The sequence below is a fragment of the Varroa destructor genome, unplaced genomic scaffold (genome assembly GCF_002443255.2).
Source record: "Varroa destructor unplaced genomic scaffold, Vdes_3.0 BEIS01000001.1, whole genome shotgun sequence".
Taxonomy (NCBI): domain Eukaryota; kingdom Metazoa; phylum Arthropoda; class Arachnida; order Mesostigmata; family Varroidae; genus Varroa; species Varroa destructor.
This window is the reverse complement of record NW_019211454.1, coordinates 25,782,342-25,809,034: the sequence shown is the minus strand read 5'-3', so window position 1 is coordinate 25,809,034 and position 26,693 is coordinate 25,782,342. Positions and strand designations below refer to the sequence as shown.

Sequence of the window (26,693 nt, the reverse complement as noted above, 5' to 3'; positions counted from 1 at the left end):
CCCATTACTGGCGACAAGGCGTTGAAGGCAGCCAAATAAGGCAACCGCCTGTGTCGATCGGAGGGCACCTCTCTTCATTCACCGAATCTTTCTGACAGAGATTGTAAGGCAACTGAAAACAGCATTCGAGCGGATTATTGCAACTATTACTGTGGTCGTACCGTGCACTTCGGTCTTACCAAACGCCGCCAAGAAGATAGGGAAAAATCTACCATCAATTCTATGATAATCACTGTCAGCAATATTTACAGCGGTCATGTACCTATTCTCGTAGAAGACACATTCTCGTCCCGTTTGACAATTCTCCGCTGGCTCGTAGGTGATTTCTGCAATTTATGTCGAATAACACGATAAGGCAGAGGTAGCTGAATGAAGCACTCAGAGAGTTCGCTATGACGACAAACGTCACACATATAATAGCGCTGGTCAAGGTAGCACTAATTATGTGTTCATGTTTCCGTCATTTCGCTTTATAAGGAGTCCCCGGTCGTCTACAGCTAGAAAGCTATATCGCTTGGTTTAGGAATAAAGCATGTAGAGGTACTTTGCTTTGAAGACTTCAAGCAAATCTTCATCTCTTCTGGACATATAACTTTTTGAAAAAATTAAAGTGTATACAGTCAAGACGTTTGCATCGATAACAGCGCTACTAATTCGGCAGCTCAAAGATCTGCTGGATTAATATCGCTGGGCGCATCCACGCGAGTTTTTTTTTGGTGTTAATGTGTGTGTGTGTGTGTATATGTATGATGAATCCATTTTGTTCAGGCGAATTCCGCCCTAAATGCTATTATCGCTGTACAAGAGTTTTGCCCAGCCGTCCGTGTGTTTAGGCCGCGTCACTTGAGGCTAGCTCGAAAAGATATTAGAACAACGTTATTCGGCCAAAGCAGTAGTAAGGAAGAGAAGGTAGGCAAAGCCAGCTTCTAATCTTTTTAGGCCAGCAAGTGCTGCGATCGTCTAGGTATCACAGTACAAAGCGTTGAGAACGCGACGCTTCAAAACTACGCCAAACAAGATGATTAGTGAATTACGCTGACGGCACTGAGGTAACGCAGGTTCGGATGATCCGCAGTAAACCCAAAAGCGCACTTTAAATGTATTTGTCAGTATGTTCGCACACATACCTAAAAAGAGAAAGCACATATAAGTCTGCTGAGACCATTGTATTGAAATTTCTCTATGGAAACGTTACTTAAATGACTATAATTGATCTTAACAACATCGAAGCACATCTAAAAACAACGACAAACAAACTATTTTTACATTAAGGGTAATCAGTTTGTGATTCACTGACTTGCTGATCAGGCTCTGTTTCCACACAAGCACAAATGTTCTTTGCTCGGTGACTGATGACCCAATAAACAGTTGGTCAAGATAGCAAATAATGGCAGAAAAAACTGAATTGGTTTGTATATGTGCATAAAGCAGACAAAATGTGCTATACTGCTTCGTCCGACGCTTTCACTAATCAAACTACCGTAACGACACACGTGCCGAAAGAATTGAGTCCAAAAACGGTCTTGCGTTTTAAATTTAATTCCCTTTTTTTTTTTTTTTTCATTGCCAGGAAGCTACGCGCAGAAACACAATCAAAGTTCGCTAAATACTGTAAAAACATTCTCAAATATAGTAACGGAACTACCCAAAAAGGCGTAAACTCGCAGCTGTCTTAATCTAATTTTCGACGGTCAGGGGAGTTTTTTTTTCCTATTCGGGATCTCCTGCGATCACCACGACTTGTACAGGCGCACCGAATACCGGCGCATTGCCATTCAGTATTCATAAAAAATATCTATTAGATGGTCATTCGAAAAATTGCAACACGACGAGCACAGGATCACCTAATCAATTTTTTTGTTTTAGATCTATACTCGTCGTCGTCGTTGTAGAAGATTTTTAACTAACACCATCCACTCCGTAGGTAAATCTGTTTCATTCATTTAATTCTTACATAATAGAGCTAGCTTATAAAATATACAAGTTCGCCCCCAAAAACTGCGTAGTTCAAAATTAGTCCCAAAGGTAAATGTTGTTAGAAACCATTGGGATGTATCTTGTATCCAAATTTACTTCGGTGAAGCGAGATTCCTTCAAGATACTTCGTTTTGATATGTAACTACTATCTTTAAATGGCCAGCCAAAAACACAAGGAGAAAAGTTAGAGCATCACAAATTTCACGATAACAAAAGTGCCTATATTTAAAAGCGAGCCAATGAATCAAATTTTACATTCGAAGACAAAGAAAAGTTATTTTCTAAGAAAATCAGCGGGACCCATCCCTGGTATTAGTAAAACTCAATGTCTAGCAGCGTCTGATTCAGCTCTACAGGCCCACATTATATGTTTGTGGTAAACCTGTATATATAATAGAAATTCCCAACAGGCTGTTTTTTTTTTTACATTATATCTTAAAAAAATGTTATGGTTTGGAGATTATTAATATGTGAGAGGTAGACGAAGATCGAAGTTGCAGAGGAAATGTAAGGCTTGTACAGATGTTGTTCTGGAGCCTTGTGGTTACGCGGCACTCAGACCATGCGAAGCTGTTACATCGGCATGCTCCCCCGCACAGCCTCCTGTAGTAGACGACCGCCAACGCATATGATAATAGACAGGAAATATAATAGGCTATGACCAGATTAGGGCAGGATATTGGATTGTTGAAAAAGTCAAAGCTGAGGCAAATATTTTAAAGTTACAATATAATGAAAAGTTACAATCACAAATTAAAAAAAAAAACAGGTGATTTGTTCACCCCTCAGTTGCAACTAAACCAACATTATTAAGGATATCCTGCAAAACAGGTAGCCTGTTGGTGCGGACACCCACTAATATGCGCACCATACGACAAACGGATTCAGATTTTTCCATCCAAGTCCTGTCAGTTTTTTTGCCTGGTAATTGAAGATGTACATGGTAGAAGACAACGCTTTTTCTGCTCACTAGTTCCGATTAGATCCTTGTAATACTGCTAGCTGTTAACAGTAGAGGTTTGAGTCAACCATTTGGTAAACGAAAACAACCCATAATTGCTTTTCAATTTCCACTAAACACGTAACGTTACCTTGTCTGGCATCAGTCTTTGAGTTTTCACAAAACGTTTTTTTGTTTAGGCTATTGTTGTACATGATACATTTTTCATCGTCCGTAAGAAACGTAAATAATAAAAAGATTTTGTTGCGGTTCACGATTAAGTCCATTTTTCTGCATCATCCAAATATCAAACTTTTTTTTATAGTCAAGTATCTTCAATTGGCTTGAAACTGTTTAGCGGTTTAGCTTTCTGATGATATCATGGTTAGTCAGTCACATGTCGGTCCTGCCTAACTTTCACAATAACTTCATAAACCTTCACCGTAATGAACTGGCCATATCAAGGAACATAGTTCACACCGTAATTTCCAAAACAAAACCTACGGAACTATATTGGGCCCGTTTCCTTCGGTAACGTACTGTGACAGTAAATAACGCATGTTTGGAGAAATTTCAACAACCTTCAGCGAGTTCCAGCTTAAGTCTGATCAAAAGCATTCGAATTCTGTTTCAGTACATCTACTACTACCAACCTGCAAATAGCGAGAGGACGCAACGCCGATTCGATGCAACCTACGTTACTTTTAAGTTATCTAGATACAAAAACGATCAATAGCTTTTCGATAACATAGTGATGTAATATAGGTTACCTTGCGTACAACCTAGCAGACGTGCAAGAGATGTTGTCGCCGGCTTCTACAATAGCGCTGTCATTTCCTGATCTTGGAACCATGGACCACTATGCTAACTTTAGTTAACTTTGTCCTGTTACAGGGAAGGACTTTTATCCACGGCAGGACAGAAGTGGACGAGCAGAATGAGTTGACCTAGGTTGCCGCTGAATCAGCTATAGAGTAGGTTACTGGATTAGTAAAAATCAAATGTAGCTGAGAGAATTGTTTGAAATGCATCGCCCAACAGAGGAAAAAATCCAATTTCGACAACGTAGGTGTACATAAATAATAATAATACACAAGAGGGGCGATAGCAAAATAAAATAGATGTGTTAAATGGCAGGATTTTTTTCCAGCAGAAAATCCCATTGCGACAGTAATAACAGAGAAAACATATTACGAGCAAGCGAGAAAAATGCATTTGTCCGAGGTGAATGGGACGAATATAGTAATTAGAAGTCCTATATTCTAGTCTCGTATCCGTCTAAATTGTATAGAACTTATGATACTGTGTTTCTCTCCTTCGCTGTTAGCTACGCGTTATCCACCGCGAGTTCCGACGCCTTCCGTAAGTTCAGCCCGATCTAATCAAGTTCAGTCAATTTAGTTTTAAAACGAATATCTATGGTATGCAGTACAATACAATGCAACACAACAACTATGGAACAAGAGAATAAGTATAAAAATTCAGCAATAAAGTATTGGATAACTGGGTTTATCGATTTCCGCGCATAGCCTACTACCTTAAAGGGACGCTTCGTTGTTAACAGGTTCGCTGGGGTTCCGATTTAGTTAACCGTAAACTTTAATAGTGCGAAGTCCATGTGGGAGGTTCTGCACGATAAAAAAAATGGCCACGCTCTTTCCTCGTTGTAAATCGGTGGATAAAAGATTTGGCGCGAATCCCCGCCAGCTAGGGACAACACCGTGTTTATTTTCACCGTGAGATAGTAATTCGTCGGCCTGAGAAGTTTCCTTTTGTTCAATTTGGCATTCTGTGGATTTATCTTTGATGTATCGCTTTATTTGCTTCTCATTTGTAAGGAATGTCTTTGAGATATTGGGCAAAGTCTAATCAGTATGAGGTGACGGCGAACATAGATGGCAGGCGCAAAAAAACGGCTTTAGAGAAACAAAGGCTAGACGATGAAAATATGGCGAAATTAGAGATGTTCAACACCAGTTCAGCTTTAAACAATTGCTCCACTTGTACTGCACCTCAAGGTCGCCCTAACCCCCCGGAGCATCGATCAAAAATGAGGATGGTGTCTGGGGAACGGGGGTTATAACCAAAGCAGTATCCGACAAACCTATTTTAACAGTTTGATCTTTGCATGAGAATTATGATGGGATGATACAAAAGTACTAAGCAAAGCTTGTGAACTCCTGGAGATGCCGACATGGCGATATCGGGAACAAATGCAAACTGTGAGCCACCGCCAACTACCGTAAATTATTTGCAGCTCTTATTGCCGCTCGTTGTTGGCCATCCGCGACTTACAACACAGACAGCATCGCTAAGAAAGTAGCCGAGAGAGAGAGAGAGAGAGAGGGTACGGGGGCGACAGAAGGGTGGGTGGGTGTGATTTTGTATGATTTCGAGATACCCAAAGCAGCGGTAACCGAGATGTCGCTATTTGGAGAACGTGCTACTTGGGATGCCGTTGATGAAACTATCGAACTTAACCCGAGGCGTGCCCCGGCAGAATCATCGACTAGCACTATTGCAGGCTAAATACTGGCTGCCACAGCGATGTTCCGTGCCGAACATAGCCGGCCGGTTTACAACCTAGATTGGGGGTTGATATGGGCTAAGGCTTCATCACCGCGCGATCTAAGGAGTCTGAGCCGACCACATTGATAGAGGACGATCACGATGATGCCATCAAAAGCAAATGGAATGAAGAGCAAATAACTGTGGTCATCAACCGCTGTGGTTCCTTGTTAAATTCCTCTGCTCATAACAGCGCTTATCGGGAATACAGGCACCCTCTATATAGGCATAATACGATGAGAGTTAGTCTGTAAAGGATTTACAATAGTAAATCTTTTGGCAAATATGTTTACTAACTCCACGGATTTGTTATTGAAAGTATAACACATGGAGAAGAGAAATACCCGCATGAAACTTGTTGATTCCTAGAAGCGCTACTAAATTAACAAATAGACTGTGCATATGACACTGCGCTCAATATGGTAAAACGGGGTGTCGTAACTTGACATGAAACGGGTTTTGTATGCCCCGGCATTCTAGCGAATTACATACAGCTGGGTCTCATAGCTGAAAATAAGATTAAGAACGAGTCGTTACCGCTTCAAAGAAAAGCGAAGTTCTAGGTAAGTTGCTAAAGCTTGGAACGACGTTGTAAACAATCATGTCCAAACTATTTTGTGGAAGCGATAGACGGTGTTAGCGGAAGCTTACTACACTCTGCTTAATGAGTGCGGGACTGCCACGCTCACCACGGAGACACTTATTGGAAATTTCGCACATAGAAACATGGGTTTATCGTGTTTCCCCTCTGTGGTTCGTCACTGCTCAAAATACACTTTATGTACATATTAGGTAGACAGTTACGTTATGAAATATATACTAGATATAAACGAGGCCATATAGAGGCTCCATTTAAGAGTCAGGTACAGCTAGCGAACTGAGTTCTGCATCGCGTCAAAGCAATACTCTGATACGTGTTGTTAATAAAATATGCCAATGAACAAGATGTACTTTTCCTCTTTCTTTTTTGCCTCTGAAAATTTTACGCAATGAAGGATCGCCACAGAAAACGTAAAACTTTCTTTAATTGTGTTCATCGTTTGTAAGGCTCATCATTGTGGGTATACTTTCGTTCAGATAAAGAGCATTCTTAATCTCTTCCTTATAATGTCACTATTAAAGTTGTCATTTAACGGATGCTGTGACCTATTCACTGTCTATTGTTTAACAATAGGGAAGTCCAGGTAGCAGTCTGACTTTTGAGTGAAGTTAGAAGATTGTGCAAAAACATGGCCATGAAAAAACCTTCCCTTTTGAATCCAGGAACCCACTTTCAAGAATACTTATCGAAAGAGCCAGACAAGAATGACGTCTTTAATAAAAAAAAAAAATCATTGCGGATGTAAATCTCTAAGCCAATCCTTGACCGGTTAAAGAGAGGTTAATATTATGATTTTTTTTTTGTGCCATTTGTACATCAATCTTTTTTTATTATTTCCTTTTTTCAGATTAGTTGGCATCATGGTATCGCGTACGAAAATGGTCGAAGTTACTTAGCCTAGAGGGCAATAAAACACATGAGGACCCTTACAGATTCTGTCTTCGAAGCGACTAAGTGTACACGGAACATTAATGCTGGTCAAGTAAAGCCATAAGATGGCGGGTGGTTCGTAAAAAATAGAATCTGATTACATACCAACCGACAAATTTTTTCTCCAGCCATTTTCTCCTTTCCTTTTATAAAGCAGAACGAAAAATATTACTTAATTACTCTACCTTCATTGTTACGTTCGGTGCAAAAGGTCACTCGAAAACGCATCGTTCTCTCAATATCAGCGACGATTATATTGATCTGAATTAAGCGGTTCGCTTTTCTGCAAGTTCAATTTAGATTTTGCTGTTACGCTGACACAGATCACTTGTTTGCATGCTTGCTTTTCGCTTACTTTATCCATAGCTTTCGTATAGCATATAATTGTAGCACAGAGATAGTCGAAAGGTCTAACTAACAACGACGATGAGAGCAGTCACGGCGGTCCACACTTTTCGAATTGACCGTTCGCTTTCATCACAATTAACATACTACAGACCTTTGCGGAAGTCTCCCCAAGGGACGTCATCGCAGGCCATGATGAAAAATTGCGCGTTCGTTCGATTTGTTCAAACGGCCCCACTAGGCAACACCTAAACGACGGCGCTCGTCCGCCAAAAGCGGTGGTCAGAACGAACAAAGTTAGCGTCCGAGGTCGTCTTAGCACCGAATAACAGTGTCGACGACTTGAGTCGCGACGTCTTTCTCTACTATTGGAACTGATATTGATTCTCGAGCTTTTTCTACTGCAGCAGCTTATTGCAGTTCCCAATAGAATCGAAACTTGTTTGTGGTTAGCGGCTATTCATGGCTCAATAGTAAAACACCATTTACCCCGCAATTTGGCCCCTATGCATTTTCCTTTTCAACACAATAGAAGAAATGCTTGCAGTAGTTCTTCAATACTGTTTTGGCATTTTCTTGTTAATTAGATAATACTGGCTTTGCGAGATGGCCAGGGAAGGACATCCAGACAGACAGTAAAGGTTGCCAGCCAGACAGTCAGCCAACATCGCGAGTTTATTCCCAGCGGCAGCGAAAGCGTGACGAAGCGTTACTACTGATGAAGTACAGACAGCGGACACTGACAGGAGAACAGGGTTGAGACAATGACAGTAACAACATAACCTCCTGCGACGCTTTCAAAGCTCGAAGATATTGTAGCCATGTGTTTGATCGGCTGTTCCATCCGTCAGCGCTGCGCTGTTTTCAGCGTCCGGAGCTGCTGACCGTCTTACTGCCGATCATCCCTCTGCACCACCATTGCTGACTACTATTTTCGCTTTCTACGATACAGAAGTAGCAATGTTGGTGAAAATAAAAAGAAGAATAAGGCTACGGCAAAATAAGGAAAACTATATTTCGTAGCTTGCGGGTTGGTGAAGTGCTCGTGACCAGAGAGACGGAGGGCTGCCATTAGCGCAGTAGATGTGTTCGCGTCAAAGGCTGCGAACGCCGTCTGCAGGCTTCAAGCCCAATTTTTTTCATAGACGTACTACGTGCAAGGCGGATAGCCAGGAAAGGCTAGCAGGACACACAATGTTTGACCGCACTGCACTCGACGTGTAACCGTTCTACACAATGTAGGCAACAAAGCGGCTTTGCTTCTACAGATGCTGCTTCTGCCAGTTTGTCTATAATCGACGCAAATGGCATCCCGCCCACCTATCGGCAGCAACAACGGCAGCGCCCCGAGCGACCAGGCGTTATCTTGAATAATGGGAGATTAGGAAATGATAGATAAGAAGAGAAACAATTCACTTCTCTTCACTCGCATGTATTGCGCTTAAGCAAGCTTCACTTTGTCTTACGTCACCTGCCTAGGGTGGCGAATATATACATATTCACTAACCTAATAAGGCTACCTAATAAAATTTTACACATCGTCGAGTTTAATCGAAAGTATCCCCACACCCTAAACGAATTTCATATTCATGTGGCTTTTATGTAAAGCTGCGTCCTTCTGCTTTCTAAGAGTATTTTTAAGAAGCTTTGGAAAAAAGGAGACGGGTAACGCAATGGCTATCCGAAACCTCCAAAACGTAGGGAAATTCGAGGGTTCGGTTTCGTCTTTTTGTTTTTATGGAAAGAGCCAGATGATACTAGCAATTATCACCCTCTCCAATGATAATATGGTTGCACCCGCAGATAATTTCGAAGTGAGCTTCAATTGTGGTTTGTGCCTTGCCGGCCATATGTGAACTCTTGATAGAATTACGAGCAGACCTCGCTGCAAAGCAACGATCGTAATAGCCAGACTCAATACAAAAAAGCGACAGCGCACGAAAAACTGAGTGGGAATGTCCAGCAGACAATGTAGCCTAAAGGTAGAGGACGGAATTTCTGTATCAGAGATTGGAAACGATGTATAACACAGCGAGGAAAGAGGATTATTCCCTGTCTGTAGCGGTTTTTCAACAGTGTAAACACGTTCCTGTGCAGTTTATCCCTATATCCATAAGGATTCTCCAACGCCATGTTTAAGATAGTCGTTTATAGCTGTCATGAGCAATCAGAAAACCTCGAATAAACTCTTTACACGCACATGCGCACTCCAAATGGGTAAAATAATTTCAAAGTGAGACAGATCAATAGCATTTTCTTAATTTTGGATAATTACGCTCAGTACGTCTACATATGTTTTGGCGAAAGATCCTGCGAATCCTGTGTAATTTAGGAAGTCAAACATCCGAGCGAGTCGTGATTTTTCTCTGCGGTACCGGGACTTTACGTTTATTATTCAACGGGATTACAAAAAAGCACAAAGCAGTGTGGAAAAGCAGACGAAAATGCTATCCTAGGTACGAGAGTGACTTTCGGGTGGAAACTAAGTGTCGATGCATAGCGGCTCATCATCTCGTATGGCAAAGTGTTCTCCTGAGCTGCTCTCAGCTATCGGTGTTGAGTTTTTGCCATGATCTGGAAACTCATCGAACTTGGATCCGATCTAAAGTGTGCGGCATTATGTCAAAAGTGTGTCAGGACCAAATAGGAAATCACAAGCTTCTCGCAACTCAGAAATATAGTATTTCAAGCAAGGAGTGCCCTCCTTCCTGAAGTCTGTAGATGCTCCTCTATCGACATGTCGTGACATCATTAGAAAGCACAGGGGAGCAGCTTTGACAACCCGAATATCAATATCTAGTGCGGGTGCGAAGCTATTTTCGATCAAACTCGACCACATGCGTAATTTTTAGCTGCCTTTATGTCATTGATTAGTAACGAACACAGGGTACTTACCTGTAAGAATAGGACTGCCGCTTTAACGTATTTTAACGATAAAACGATTTATGCGATTAAAAAGACCTTGAATCCTTTGTAAAAAGGAACCAGTCCGGTGTGTAAATATCATACATTGCAAAGAAAAGGTGGCATTACATACGGGTATCGTCGAGGCGATGGGTCTCTGGTAACTAAGTAGACGGCTTTTTTTTCGATAACGGATTGTGTATTTCCCTGTAAACTCATCTTGATTTATACTTCCTTTAAGAACATATGTATACAAACATCACGCCGATAATTATGTGCTGTTTCTTCGAACTATTCTACAATCAATTAGGAAGCTCTTTTGTCTTGCCCTCTTAGCTCTCGCTAACTCTTCCGAGTCTTCCTTGTTGAACTCTCTATATATATGTTTCTACGCCGAAGCTTTCAGTTTTTTTACCTTCATCCCCTCCCCTCTCCCCCCAACGATGGCAACAAGCAACTTAACGAGAAATCAGAACGGTCAAAACGCGCTGCAGCGGATAAAGAATAACAAATGATGGTGATAATGTTGTCGGCGTTGCAGTTGGCGTTTATATCGCCGGCCGCCGTCACCTTTACATTGCCTTGCCTCATCGTTTCACTATTGGCCGCGGCACCAACGGCGGCGATGGCTGCTGCTGCTACTGAGAAAGTACTCAGAACGGGGTCGCTGAAAAGTCGACAATATATTTTATATGGGTAAATGACAGCGGCATGTATGAAGACTGCGGTTGTTACCGCTGCCGCGATTACAGCTTTGGCGCTTGCTGGGTACTGTCTCCCGACAAAAAACCATGTCTCTACTATCTGTCTGTCTCCACTCGTTTCGGCTCATCTGCGTCGTATAGAAAAAACCTAGACGAGGTGGCCGCTGGTCAGAGAGACAGGCAAGAAACATGCAAACAATCAGGAGGCTACAAGCAGCTTCGCCGAGGTGACGGCGTCGCCAGCTTCGGCACAAATAGTCACCAGTCACGAACAGCATTGTCGTCAATGTCTCGGGCATCGTATCACACATAAGTAATGCATCAGGCTCCTATTGGACTGCGGTTTGCAATAGCGTAACGCAGAGTCGCAAAAAAGGTGAGGAAAGGAGGCAAGGCATTTTCTTGGCAAACGACCTAAACGACGGACCCCAGGCACGCGTCGCTTGTCATTCACGACAAGAGTAGCAGCAGCAGCAGCAGCAGCAGATAAAAACAGGAAACAGCTGGAAATTAAGCTACCATACTAGAAAAGTTCACTCTGGGCGTGGAAGTGTCGTTTTCGCTGTTGTTACCGACGTTAGCTATCATAGTAGACTGTGTTGTCACTGTTGGAAACGCGGCTTCATGAGCTGCTGCATCTGCTGCCGGCGACAGCTGTTCCCAAAGGAGGTAAAAGGGTTTTCTGGCCTTTCTGTGCCCCGCCGAGAAACCAATAGAAGACTGCACACAGATATATAGAACAGCAGCTTACGACAAGACACAGAACGTTAAGCAAGTTAAACACAACTCAAAGCTGATCTGGGCGTGCCTAGGACGGACACACGCTAACCAGAAAAAAAAGAGAGTGCACACGACAATGTGCATAAGCGACAGTGATAGCGTAAAGTGATATTTTGTGGTCTGCTCATCAGAGGCTAATGTGGCCATCGCTTAGACATTCGAATTGGCCGGAGGCGGCATGTGCCAATCGCCGGTCATAGCTGGTCGGTGCATAGTGGTAGGAGCAGCGGTCGGTGGGTCTTCTCGATCTCTGAAAATCGCGCCTGATCTTCACCTCTCTGTCTCGAAGTTCTGTTATTGTCTCTTGCGACTGAGATACGCAACGACACGAAGGAAAGGCCTCATCGTTTCATACGCAGCACCGAGCTGAACTGGCGCTAAGTCCTATCGTTGCTCCAATAGTAAAGAGAACGAGCCCCAGACCTGTAGCTCATCAAGCAGCGCTTGTTGTCGCTCTTAAAGCTAACCGGCCGGCCGCCGATCAACCAGATCACGTTTGGAAACTCTGCCTGTTTGCCTGTCTATCTGTCTACATACGTGCTTCATATATCTGAAATGAAGAATGACACGTTTTACCGCCCTAATCTACTGGCTAGCTTGCATCATTTATTCTCACACGCACAAAGTAGTAGCAGCGACGGCGGCAGCATCGAGGCCATACGCGCAACGGTGATGCTTGCACACGGCACGCCGCTCTTCTTGACGGTGACACCTCGGTCTAGGCAGCACCGTAACTTAGCTATAGTCCTATCGTGTCACTCTTAAGCTCTAAAAAGTGCGAGAGAGGCAGTCTCGAATCGAACAACACTCGTTTGCGGGCAATAAATTTTATGGTATCCACAAAATGAACATTATATGGCTATCAGAAAGGCTACTTTTTAATATGATTTATTAGAAGACTACATGCGGGTTGCGATCTTTAGAAGAACGGCTTCGTCAAGAGCAAAACAATAAGCTTAAAGAAAAATGTATTAGAATATACATATTTGTATATACACTCGAAGAATTAGTTTATTATATATATATATATACTATGAATGAGATGAAAATTGCATGTTGTGCAGGCAAGATACGCTTTTTGCTGCAAGACCAGATCGGAATGAATATATCTTTTTGACCTTTTTTTTAGTAAGTATCTATAATGCGTCATCTGTTATTGTTGTTGCGTCGTATCTTCATACAACGTTGCAAATTATCCATATTAAAATATATAGCAGCATAATAATAACGATGATAGCAATTAGAGATCTCTGGCAGGCTATTTATGTCTGGACTTAGGTTTTAGAGAGGGCTATGTTTATCAATACGAAAGTCACATTGCATTTCTCAAGCGAAAGGTCAATAAAAAATGGCCGAACACCTGCTGAAGTACGGTTGTTGTTTTGTTCTGTGACGTATATCTGCACGGGCAATCAAACATTATCTTACTGAATCAATACAAACGTAGTCTAGATGCTATTATGGCCAAATGCTAGTAACCTTACCCGTGCATCGTCACCAGCTACAGACCGTCTAGCAACAGCTGCAATTTGATCACAAGGGTGGCGTGCGTAAATGGCGCTTCGTGCATAGCGGTCGTGAAGGCGGAGCGTTAGAATGTACTGAATATTCTCAAGCAGACATCCCTAAGGCTTTCTTAGGGTTTGCCTCGACACGTCGACTCATACGTTGTCCGTATATTTCGATCCAGCGACGAGCCGTTGAAACGTCCTTGGTAAATGGGGCTGTCTGACTCGTAGTACTTCGGTCGTCCTCGGCCTTGTTGTCGAAGAGTCGAATAAAATTGGAGCAAACTATGAGCGGATCTTGGCGATGAGCTCCGCCAGGTGGGGATAGGGCGGCTGTGCGTCTGCTTGCTTATTTGCTTCCGCCCCTTCGCCCGCGCATTTGCTTCGGTTTGCCCTCGTTCTCTGCCATGAAAGGGCAAAGGTTATACAGAGTGAATGTCCAGTGTACTGACACGATAGTGAGTTGGACAATGCTAGGGTAGTAGTGGGTGGTGGCTCCACGCTGGTGAAGCGGCCTTGAAGGGCCAAGGCCGTTCAGACAGGACATGTGTCGTACCGCACAAATCCGCCTACCCTCCTCCTGCACTTCCTGTTGACGGCACAACCGGGGAGAAGCGGCTATATCGAGGGTGGCACGGACGATGGCAGCTTAAAACTGCTTTTGCTGCCCCCAGAACCAGTTAATATTAGTAGTGCTCGTATTATTCTATCACAATTTTCGTCTCCGCCTCTTCAAGCTGGGGACGAAGCCGTACTGCTGCAGTTGTCGTTAAACTATAGTCGCTATACTACAACGGCCACAAATAAAATAGGCCAAATATCGTTGCTACCACTAATGGATCTTATTTGATTGTCCTTAATGCTTTCGGTGACGATAGCAGTGTCCTTTGCCCGAAATTGACAGACTATTGCTAGTTTTTAGGCGGGTTTTCAAAAAATCAAGCAATGCCTTTTTGAGACAAATCAAAAAATACTCAGTGGGGTTTAGCTTTGAAAAGCTCGAAATTAATCAAAACCTACGACTTAAAGAAACCATTTCTAATATACGGATGAAACGACTGTTTTAGGGAATATCAATTGCTATTAGATCATCCAGATAAGCGTAAAAGTTCTGAAGACATTCAGTATCCTTTTTCACCTTTTTAAGCTTTTTGGCCATTTAGCGCCTTCGAATTCTCGGTAGCTTTGGCCTGGTATAAGTCCAGACCTTAATTTGCTGTATGTGTATAGTGAATATGAGAAACGCGTCAACAAGTTTATATTGCCTACCAATATTGCCTGACACACCGTTGCTGTTAATGAGTTGTTTGCGCATTGAGAATGATTGGGTCAGTGGTTTAAATCCCAAACCGAATCTGTGGTCAAAGTCAGCAAACAAACAAAAAAAAGGGCACTTGTAACATGTACAAAACATTTTGTTGATATGTTTTTATCTAGGTACAGTCTTATAAGCAACTCATTAGAAAAAAAAGTCAGGATTTCAATGTCCGATTCTGTTTAGGTGCTCTGAACGAAACATGAAACAATACCGCACATAAAAGATAGAGATCGCGCGCTAAATTATAACGTACCTTGATATGATATATTGTCGATTTACCTGATTTTACATCTACGTAAATGCATTACATCTATACACATAAAAATAAAGTAACAATTTCATGAGAAAGTCATTTAGCTGTTGATTGTTGTTATAGTTGTGATCGAAAAGCTAGATACTGCATTACTTTACACGTCTGTATACGTTGTCAACGAAAATTTATGAATTTTCTTTAATTGAAGATACCAACACTTGTCTCTGTGTGTCCATACCCCGTTGCCTATATCGCTTACGCCACCTAGATCCCTACGTCAAGCATGTGACTCAGCTGAGGGAGGAAGTGACACATGCGGAAGGAGATTAATCGGCTTGGCCTTATAGCTTTCGATCCGTGCCATTCTTTCTTAGGCAGATGTACTCATCTACGCCCCTCTCCCCTTAATATGAGCAGTCACCAGCTGGGGAGACGACGGGTGTCGACGGGAGACGATGCTGCTGTGGGGGTCACTGAACGGGTACAACTTCGTGGGTAGCAGCATCGGTAAACAGGGGGAAGGTACAGTCCACTTAGGGTCTCCGCTGGGATAACTGTCAGACCCACCAACCGATCGTTCGTCTGCCCGTCCATTTGGTGGACATACGGGCTGCCTTTAGCCAGCTAAAATGGCCTGAGTTGGTTGGGGGATTTAGTAGAATGGTCGTATTTCTGCCAGTCGCGTGGAGTCAATGTCTGGTGGGTAAGGGTAGGGCTGGCTGACTGCCTAGGAGAACAGCGCTGAGCAGGCCAACAGCAGGCGGCGATGAGGAGTAGGGAACAGCCAGGCCGGCCGACCGACCGACCGACTGGCTGGTTGCATGGCAGTCAACAACAGCAGCAGGCTATGTCTCTGCCGTATTTGCGTTGTTCGGGTGGCTGACTCGATTGCTGTCGGCAGCGTGACGGAGAGAAGACATCGGCGCGTGTATTCAAGGTTAGCGTGGTCCTTTGGGGTAGGAGGCTTCGCCCCATCGCCGCTCCCTGCCCGTCTGTCTGGCACACTGCTACTGCTGCCGTGGGCACCGCACTCAAAACACGGCGTAAGTCGAAGAACCGTGCGCGTCTGTCTACACTCTGTAACTTTTTATTCCCTGTACATTATGCTACACTGCAGTGCGACTACAGCGATAACCCTACAGACACCAACCAGCCGCAGGATGACGCTGTCGCCAGGCCAACTCAACCCCTGATAGGTATCTGCTGACACCCCTACACCTCTCCCAACATACGCACGTACACATGCTAGCCTTCTTACCACATCCAGGTCGACTCCTCGTGACGTCCTTATATCGATGTATACCTCATACATTCCTCCTACTTCCCAGACTGTCTAACCGTTGTTGCGTCCCGTCCGGCTTTCGGCTGCTGCCGCGCTAGCAGCAGTTCTTGTTCTTCTTGTCGCAGTTGCCTGTCGCCGATGCTACTACCGGTTCAGGCTGTTACTTAATCGATGGGGCATACATACTGTAGCAACTTTCGTCAGCGGCAGTGGCAGCGGAAACAACAACAACAAAAGGATCAGCCAGCGAAATGAGCCCGAATGGGAACTAAGCGGGAGTCAAGCGAGAGCGGTAGTGCTGTGAGGCGAGAATAAATAGAGTAGGGCTGATAGAGAGTTCACCTAACGCTGAGGTGACTGCTATTGCCACTGGCTCCATTATTCCACGTATCCGAAGACGGCGCGTGTGGCCAACTCTCTACGTATAGCAATCGTTACCAAATGTTCATGATATGAGGCTATATATATATGCATCTCTATCCTTTTGCCCGGTTTGACTACTAAGACAACATGTTTCTTCCCCTGTGTACATTCTCGGGGTGGAATTCGCACGTTATACCCCGGATGTCCCCCGATTTGTTGGTCAGTCAGTAGGCCTAAGTGTAGCTGTACTTGTGTATACGTGTCTGCGTGTCCTGTCAGCATGTGCTCGGATCAGCGCACCAAGTCAACGCATGCCGACCGGCGTCTGTGCTTATTTACGACACCTGTTACTACGTAAGATGAACAACTGTATTTTTATGAACGCGCTCCTTTTATAATAGCAAAGCAGCTAAGTTAGCCATCGATATGACCGTTTATGGCTTTAGGCAATAACGATAAATGGTGTTGATGATGATAGTATGTGGTGACCTTTGCATGTCGGTGTCTGTGTGAGAGTGTGGAAGAAAGACCGAACAGATCTGTTTAATGTATGTAATTCGTTTGTTCCCTTCATCGTTCTATCCATTTAGGTGACGGAATTGATCTGATCGCAAAAGTATAATAACATACACATACACCTACAGCTCATGTTTAGGTTTCCGGGCACCTCTGTTAGCTGCTGCTCGATCCTTGTGTTGTATAGGGCGCGTTTCGTAACGTCTAACTTAAAAGCGAGTGGTGCCGTTGACAACTGTTGGTTCTGGCCGTTGTCACCATAATTACTGAGGAGCCGGGGGAGACGATGGTATGATGGGAACGGTTCTCCTGTCGGCTGGGTAATGGACCTTGGGTAGGCTCTAGAATTTCAACGGCATCTTTTCGGACGGACCTATGACCTTGACTTGCTGTGGGAGCGGGTATCGCCTAGGCGAAAGGGAAGGAGACTGTTCCGGAAATAAGCATCCCCTTTGGGCTAGTTCCCGGTAGCCAAGAATTGCCAGTCACTACCTAATAACCTACTTTCTAGTCCGTCTGTGGTTTTCCCAGTTCTTCGCTCAAGTCTTGGCCTTCTTTTGGTTTCAGCTGCGGCTTCTATTGCCGCCATCGTCACCACCGCTGCCGCCGTGCCCGCTACTACTGTACCCTCTGTCACACAGAAAGGATAGTATCAGCGGCTTTCCTAGGCTAAAAGCGAAAGGTTTTGTTCGCTCCGACATACAGAAAGTTCCTGCTGAATCACCACAGGACCGGATGACGATACCCAGGAAGGAAGAAAGAGCTTCCAGGAAAACGAAGAATCGACTAGAACGAGAAGAAGCAAGAATGAAGGGAAAAAAGAGACAGCGCAGAGAAAAGGGCGGAGGCCGATCAAAGTAGTTGGGGAATAATTCGCAAAAGCATGCACAGAAGCCGTTGCGGCCACCGTTGCAGAAAAGGCACCAGCAGCAGGAAATTAAGGAAATGCGGTCGCCACTATCATTCTGCACACCTCCTGCCTACTTTACCCAGGTGTCCTTCTCGCTGCCACTACTCCGAGGACAAAGCTACAACTACCAGCTAAAGCGAACTTTTGCTACAGCAACCGCAGCAGTATCTGGCTTTGCCGTTGCCCGCATAGGGCTACTACTGCTTCTGCTACTTGGTAGCACCGTTCACCTATTCGTCCTGTTGGTGGCCTTCTTTTCTACTACTATCGCCCGCACACACTTGCACGCACGCGCACAATGGAGACGACCTGACAACTTGCGAAAGGCGTTCCGTCCACCTCTAAACCCGTCCGTTCACATCAAACTTGCATTGTCTTTGGCATTGGCTCAGGAAATGGAGGTACCGAGGGAAAGCGGAAGAAAGGGACAAGAAACGCAGAGGTCGTGTAGTAATGACATTGAAGATGTGGCCCAGTCGCTTTTATCGAATTCTAGGAAGTTGGCACGTAGCCGGTAGCGGTGCAGAGACTGGGCCCAATATAGGGAGAAAAAGCAGGAGCATAGATGAACCTCTTGCAGTTGGCTGCGTGGACGGGTGGCCATGGCACTGTAATACAAGCTTAGCGAGGCTACAAATGGCAAGGTTAGCAAAGCAGACGAGATAGAAAGGGTGGCTTCTACCAATGTCCTTGGGCGTCTAGAGGGCATGAGATTAGGCGACGGCGTACATGTTATTCTGACAGGGCAGCTCATCTAGGCAGCGGCGTTCTGCGTTGAGCTGCGTGTTGCTAGCAGTAAAACTGGATGGTAACAACAAGAAATAGAGAATATATGGACTAGGCGTCTGGACAATCGGGACTAGGACAGAATCAGCATTCCTGGGCTTAACGTCGGATATGGTGAAGCAGCATCTCACTCACCGGCGACCCCAGGACACCGCTCACTTGTGCAGTCACTGCTAGGCGGAAGACAGGACGGCTTGACATTGGCTTCGATTTGCTTGGTTCACTGTGCCGTGAGAAGAAAAGCCACGGCCGTCACAGCCCTCTCCCCAAAAACAAAGGCAACGCCAACAACAACGGACAGGCACACAGGCAAGCGATCAGCACCAACATCTACACTACCCGCTGCCTGCGTCAAACGTCGCTTACCCTTGAAGGCCGTTCGCTTAAGCTGTCCCACTTGGATGAAAGGAGAAGGGGTTACTGAACGGCTGGGCTGAAACAACAAGATAAAGTAACTACTGCTTGGCACTCTGAGCTGCCGCTGCGCTTCGCTACTCCAGGAAGGAGTCTGGCCTGCGGCAGGTCGAGGTCAACTCTCCTTTTGTTTAAACCTTGTTAGATCACACTGCAACAAAATAGCAAAGCACAGCATACCTCGGCAGCGTGTGTGTTATACCGACATTTTGACACAGTACGTCAGCATTAGGTAGGCACGATGAAGAAAACAAAAATTAGAAGGAATGATCTGCAAAAGGTTTGGGAACCAGCCATATTTCCCGGTTACACAACACAACCCCTTTACTTATGTAACTCAAGTACTCCCGGTGTCACCAATGCCTATTCGCCTCTTTGAGGGGTATGTCTAAATATCGCCGGTAGCAGCAGCAGCAGCAGCAGCAGCCGGAAAACGAAAAAGAAAAGCTCTTGAAAAGCCGAGAAAAATAAGCCTCCAGCTTGGAGGCAATTTTTAAGGACAAAAATCGACAACCAGCACAAGCAGAAGCAGCAGCGGCAGTTGTCTAGCAGAGTCGTGCTATTACTGTTACAGACTGCTTCTACTTCTGCTGCTGCGTGTGGCCGTCGTCGAGACAAGGCGGAGAGGACTGCGAAGTACAAGTTCCACGAACACGCCGCAACAACCTTGGGCGGGATTGCTACCGTGAACCCATTGGGTTGCTCGATTGTCGTAGGCTCGCGACTAGTTGAATACGCATCGATTTTTGGCCATCAATGCCGATGTCGCCGTTGTCCTAGCTGGAGTCGACAGAGAGTAACAGCACTAAGCAAAAGCTAGAGCATAAAAACGTTTGCAGCTCGTTTGCAGGCAATGAATCTCTCTTCAAATTCGAGCCTCGAAAGTCGAACAAACCCTTTGCTTCACGTATTATGTTACTAGGAAGCACCTTGAGCACTTCGAAGAATTTCCTTTACAAATGAACACCTCGGCGATGATTCGATGGCCCCGGCCACTGTTACTGCCATTTGTGGCGTGTCGCTTCCGCAGCCGCGCCTTCGAGCAGACCAAATTTTCACCACGAAAATTTGAGCGGTTTTTTTCGTTTCGATTGGTACTCGAAGTGTTCACCGGTGCGCACGGGAAACATCACAGTGCATCGCTGTCGATCGAATCGAATGACGATGCGATACATGGTTGGATCACTTATGCGAAAACACGAGCCAAGAGGATATGACACAACCGGGGGCACCTCAAACACCAGTAAAGGGTTCACACTGTTTATCCGAAATAACAATGCATTCTGCCTGTTTTTTTTACCTCTTTCCGTCGCTTGCTCACTCACTCACCTCGTTACATACGCTGGTATTACAACCAGTAGAAATCAGCAACTTTCGCATATAATAGATGTTTCTATGAGTGTTTGGCTATGTAGCTTTCGCTAAATTTCTGCCACTCATGCTTGGATATATATGCAATGAACGACGTGGACGATTCTTCGACCCTATACCCTCCAGAGGAGCATTTGAAGCAGATGTGGCACTTCTCTAGAATACGTACGTTGTTTCCACGTACACATTACAACAGATACATGGGATGGCTGCATATTAACCAGTTAATAGGTATTTGATAGAACACTTTAAAGGACGCGGTTCCCATTCGAATCAGCTTCTATAAGTCGTTCTTTATTAGCTATAGCTCTGACGAGGCAAGGATTCACCTCAGACCTCGAGATCATCCTCTTTTCGCCAGAGTTAAGAAGCATATAACAGGCTCTGTTATATGGGCGGGAAGTAGTTGAAGTTGTTTAGGATATGTTGTGAAATCGGCTGGTTTCAGCAGACGACCACACCTCGGTGTAGCTCCCTGATGGGAGTATGTCATTACATAAAGGTAAAATTTTTCTCTCAATAAGAATAATTTCCTCATAAGAAATTTAATTTTCCTAACTGCAATGCAATTAATGTAGATTGAAATTAAGAAAATTAAGTAAGTCACATCGGTGGCTCGGCTCCATTCTGCCAAATTTAGAACAGGTCCTTATAACATAAATCTGCAGCCATTCAAATTTACAATCCACAAACAAGTAGACCTTAACAAACAGTTAATTCTGGGTTTTTGCAATAGTGTTTTCTTTTTTGTTATTGACGCTATCCACCACGCCACGTACAGACTGTAAACACGGACCCTCACTGCACTGAAAATAATCAGCGTATTAACCGCTGGTGTTCTGTGCAAAAAATACGTGGAAGTGCGACGCCTATTTTTGATTGCTAAATTCAGCAGCACCCACCGCTATTGAAGTCCGAATTGGACTATGTAAATCTAAAAGTGTCGTAGACCAAGACAGTTGGGCAGCGCGAGCTTTTATTTACTCATTAGTCGATGTTATTACGTTTTGTCTCATACGAGATTTGTGCTCGCGTACGTAACTGTATTTGTCAATTTCTACTTCGTTCGTTTTTCGACGCTAGGACAATAGACGGAATCTGCCTGAATGGATGCGAGAGATGATAAGTGCATTGCTTCGTAGCAGGGAAGGATAACGCGCTCGTTATTCCGATGACGAGAGCCGCTCAAGCGCAGTGGTACCCATCCCATGACGTATTGTACTTCAGTGAACTGCATCTGACCGGCTCGCTAATCATGTCGTGTCTGGATGTTTCTGAAGGTCGCGTTCCGGGTTCCGGGCTGTGGTACACGAGAGCAGGCGCTTTGGACTTGAGGACGACGGACTACCGGTCGAAACGTCCGTAGCAGACAAGGCAGAAAAACACAGACAGCAATGGGAGGTTCCGCTGGACGAGATTGTGCTCGCCGGAACGGCGCACATGTGTAACTAAGTGAGTGAAGTATGCGATGTGATCGAGCAATGCCGGACGGATCCGACGACGGCGTCTCGTTAGCCAGGTAGCACAGTCGAGGTCATTGAGGATTATTAATGGACAACACTCATTTAAAATGAATTTACATTCGAAATATGAAACCGAATCAAGTTCAAATAACAAACGAAACATTCGGACCTGAGAAGACTTCGAGGTCATCGTTTGAAGGAGACAATTCAAAAGTCACAGTGCCTTCAAGGCAGTGCAGCATGCCGAAAAATTTCGGCCGCAAATTCTATATTCTATCATGTACAAGCTTATATCGGCGGCAGGCCTGTGAAATGTGTTTTTGTTCCCCACGAATCTGCAGCTGAAGTAGTATTCATAAGTAAGTCAACATGGCGCACGAATTGCTAAGCTGCTTCTCGTGGCCTGCGGACGGATTGCTCGTTGTGAGCTGTTATTCGAAGTAACTATTGGCTAGCCACTGAGTTCACATATCACCCCACCATTTCCTCAACAGGCGATAGAAGCAGACATGACTCTCAAGGTGAATCTAGTACGAAACCTTGAGCAAGTTGTTTTGTTGAGGTGAGAATGGGACTTATGGAAGTGAAGTGTACAATGATCCGGATCGATAATCAGATATCGCCGTCAATGATGGGACGCCCTTGCAGCTCCGTGTGGCCGCTTCTTTGTCGTTGTCATCGTCTTCTTTGCTCAGCGAACGCGTAAAGAGGAGAGCGATACGAAAAGTGCCTGAGTCAGAACGAAAAAGAATAATGGCCAACCGCGGTTATTTCCTCTTTCTCGGGCGTCTCAAACTTCTCGACCTTCATGACAACGAACGGCCGTGTTTTGCCATCCACTCGTGTAGCGTACAGTCTGAAACTAGGTAAACAGACATCCAACTTGACACATGGATAGTTTCTATTTTTGGCTTCCTGGTTCCGTAGGAACGACCTTAAGCTAGCCACTGCAATCACAGCAGCAGCGGTCGTCGCTGAGAACCTTTGGATAGGTTAACACCGGTCTCGTACGGCTAGCAAATAGCCAACCTGCTAGGCAATCTGACGTTTTTTTTCCGGTCAAGTGAGTCACCCTTTTATCCTTAACAAGAAGAACTTAAACATACGTCTAACGAACAGGTAATTCTTGTTTTATTATCGGTGGGCTAGCTTATTATTTAGTTCACTTAACGCTGTTTCTTAGTAGTGTTCACTCACGGTAAGTAATAACTATAACCATGCAGCTACATTATTCTGGTCGTATTATTGTATAACTATGTGTTCTTACGTTGCTTTCGAAAATAAATGTGTCGCATTTCAAGCCCAGAGCTTCCCTTAAACATTGCTTCAAACAGCGGCAGATTGTTACCGCTGCTACTACGACAGGAGTTAATAGTATATACTATTACCCCTATTACGAGCCGTTAGATCCTTGTCTGACATAAGGCCTTCTCGTATCAGTGTACGCAAACAATAATATGCCTAGTATGCCTAGAGAAACATTGCAACAATGTATTTTTTCAACGATTTAGTCAATGCACAGTTTTCTTCGAATGAGAAAAGTCCGCGTTTCCTTGTCGATGAGTATCACTGCCGGCCATCACTACTGCCGGTCATCATGAAAAACAGTGCTAATGCACGCGAGCAGGATTGATAGTTCATCGAACTCGTATAACAACGATCAATCGAGAGTAGGCCACTGCGACTGGTGATCGGTTCTTGCGGGTGTTACTACCAGTAATATATATATTCTATACTTTGATTATCATCGTTCGCTTCGGGTTCGGCGTGTCGAGTTCATACTCGTCTCGTTGTTCGAATATGTCGCTGTTACAATTGCAGTCGGAAGTCCAGCCTTCTAACGGGACCTTCCGGCGGATGTACTGCAAAAACCTTCGTCTGAGCATTGCTCAAGCGGATCGTCCATACAATGTTGATCGACTAGAAAAAGCGAACTTGTGGTCATTCGTACGGCTCAACGCACTTCGACACAGGACATCTACAGTTACTACCAGTCTCCGCCACGGACAAATCGGCCCCGACGATACTTCTATTACCGTGTCCTGTTTACGCGGCTTCTGACGGCGCGGTTAACTTAGCCAAAGCTTTCGATAACTTAATTACTCGGGGGGGCGAACAATTTAATAGCTATATAATAAATATATCAGCATACCTAGTACGAAGGACGCGGCAGTGGCGCCTAAATGAAACGATGTTCAACTGAGTGTACCTTCACAGATATTATGCGTCATGTAGTAACACAGGGCAGCTAAAAGAACCGACTATTATATATTAAAGAAAAATAAGCTAATGGATTGGGCGATGTCATTACAGGTGGAACCCGTGATGTGAATTATCTAAAAAAAAAAAACAGATAACATTAATATGCTGACCATACGTCGCGTTAAATAGCTATTATCTCGATCTTGATTCACATATCGGCAATTGTCTTGAGGTGATCAGTCTTATAAACTGATCGCGAGATCCTTTTACTAGGAGAGAAATAGGACAACTGCCTAATCCTTTCTCCTAAAAGGTCGCGTGTGCTCAGTAAAGATAAATCGGACATGAAAATAGTCTCATGTGGCTAACTATTGTCGTACGTGTCAGTGTACAGCGAAGGGTATTTCGTTGTCCAGAAGTATTTCGAATTTTTCTTTGTTGGCTTTATCAACGTCATCATTAATTTAGTATGAATCTATTGCTGTTGTGCATTGGACTATGTTACAATACTGGCGAGCAACAACGTGTCGTCGATTCACTGCTCGTTGTAATGAATAGACGTCACACTGTTGTGTGACAACACTTGTGACAGAATAATATCGAAAATTATCTATGTCGAGCCATTGCAAAGCCAGCGGGACAATATAATCCTATAATTTATACGTGACCGATCGCGTTCTAGCACACGATTTGCAATATTTTTGAATATCGAAGGACTTCAAAATGTATTAATCGGCGCTCTCGATCTAAAGCAACCATGTTTTTTTTCTTTCTCGGAAAACTTTCGCCGTTTTGCGCATACTAAATTAAGTGTCGAGCCCTCAAATATGAAGTCAGAACTGTTGCAGCGGCTCGTTGTACAGACGATCTCGGTAGTCGATCATCAAATCTCTATCGGACATCCTTCGAGTTCAGTCGAATCGCAGCAGTCTGATCGATGCATGCGTAGAGTACATCAACGATGACACGGACAAGTAAAGCGTGAGTGTCATATCTCCGGTTCGGCTGACAACGCAAAAAAGTGTTCCTAAAAATCGAGCTGTCGCAAATTCGATGGCTATAATCGCAGGAACACGACGCAGAAGAAACAGCAGAACTTTCACCATTCCTCCTCGTTATTTGGCACCTTGGGAGAGCGACGGCTAAAATGTGGCGCAACGACGCCGTTACAATGAAAATAAGACGGCCCTACTAGGGGATTACTCCCTGAAAACTTGAGAGTTGACTAAATCATTGTGGGTCTCGTTTAAGTCATAGAGATGCGTGTGAGAAACGGACAGCGGAAAGGCCAGCTCCGGCCAGGGTAACGGTATAGGTTCCGCCTCCGGTCAGCCAGGATCGCAGCCAGCCAGCCGAGCAACCAAACAATAAAGACAGCGGCAGGAAAGTCGCTGGTGTTGTCGGCGCTGCCGATGGGACTCGAGGCGGTCAGCAAAGATTGGACCCGGCGGTTGACCGCGCACCGGAAGCACCGGAACTCGCTCTATCGGCATCGGATCATGATGCTCGTGATAGCAATGTGTTGACAACGTCAACAACGACGATTAAATGATCGAAAAATCAAGCCAGTGCTGCTAGGTCGCGGAACTGTGAGCGGCCAAATTTGAATGAAAAGCAGGTAGAAGTTCCAGTTAGAAGTAACGGGACGGTCAGCTAGTTGCTAGAACAAGAAATTGCCTTAGACAAGCTTCACAGATTCGAGTTAGTCTGCGTCTTAACCCCATTTTGAAAACCTATCAACAAAACAGCAGTTAGCGGAAGAAAGCCCTGAGGGCAACGCTCGCGTGCCCGCCCTGCTATATAGCGGTAGAGGTATAGTTTGTCTTCCACATACTTGTAACATACGACGCATCAGCAGAGGCACAAGAAAGCACAAAGGACGAACGGGCGAAATCGGGAGTGTACAGTAGACCGAGAACAATGGCCGACCAATATGTATCAGACCAGATGCCTGCTTTGAAGCCCTCTGAATACAAACACACGAACACATAGAGGCATATTGCGGTTGCCCAGCTTCTGATCGGCAAAGAACGCATGAGATCATCCGAATCAGTCGAAATGACCCAGCCAACAGCCATCAAACGGAATAATAGTTTACGCAAAAAAAACCACACCAAATCACGCCCGTAGCCAACGATTGAATACATGCACAGACGCGTGGAGGAATCGCGAAAGGATCGCCTTTTAGCGAATGTAGTGAATTCCAGTGGTCAGTTGGCGGTGAGGATGCCACTGTCGCGGTAAGCAGTTCAGCAATGGCGAGAGTGAGCTAATGCGCGACTGGCAGTCGCTAGTGGTTACTCGTTGTATGCATACGTCAAAATAGATTAATTTGTAGAGCCTAATCCTTCCCTGTGGGTCAACCGAGAGACGAAGCGGTCCGCGATGAAGTCATATTGGATCTTTCATCGGTTCATTCACTTTGTAATACCGAAAGCCCGTTCATGTTTAGACAGCGGCCGCAAATATTGCACATAAATATTGCTCGTGGCTTACTTTATTATTAGCACAAACGCTTATTTATGACCGATATGCATATACATTAACGTGATGCCCAC

The 26,693-nt window shown here is 44.6% G+C and overlaps 1 protein-coding gene and 1 long non-coding RNA gene across 3 annotated transcripts in view; one reads left to right on the top strand and one right to left on the bottom strand.

The window, feature by feature from the left end:
* Positions 1 to 26,693, top strand: part of LOC147758436 (uncharacterized) — a 73,576-nt gene that overhangs the window by 29,778 nt on the left and 17,105 nt on the right. Inside the window, exons 3-4 of one of the 2 annotated variants that reach the window (XR_015319140.1) lie at positions 3,812 to 3,891; positions 6,934 to 7,091. This is a non-coding gene — a long non-coding RNA (uncharacterized LOC147758436). Of the gene's footprint in view, positions 1 to 3,811; positions 4,461 to 6,933; positions 7,092 to 26,693 lie in introns of those variants that run through there. The other variant, XR_015319139.1, reaches the window with a different exon arrangement.
* The window catches only part of LOC111249520 (uncharacterized), a 158,549-nt gene that overhangs the window by 114,879 nt on the left and 16,977 nt on the right, over positions 1 to 26,693 (bottom strand). The window lies entirely within an intron of this gene.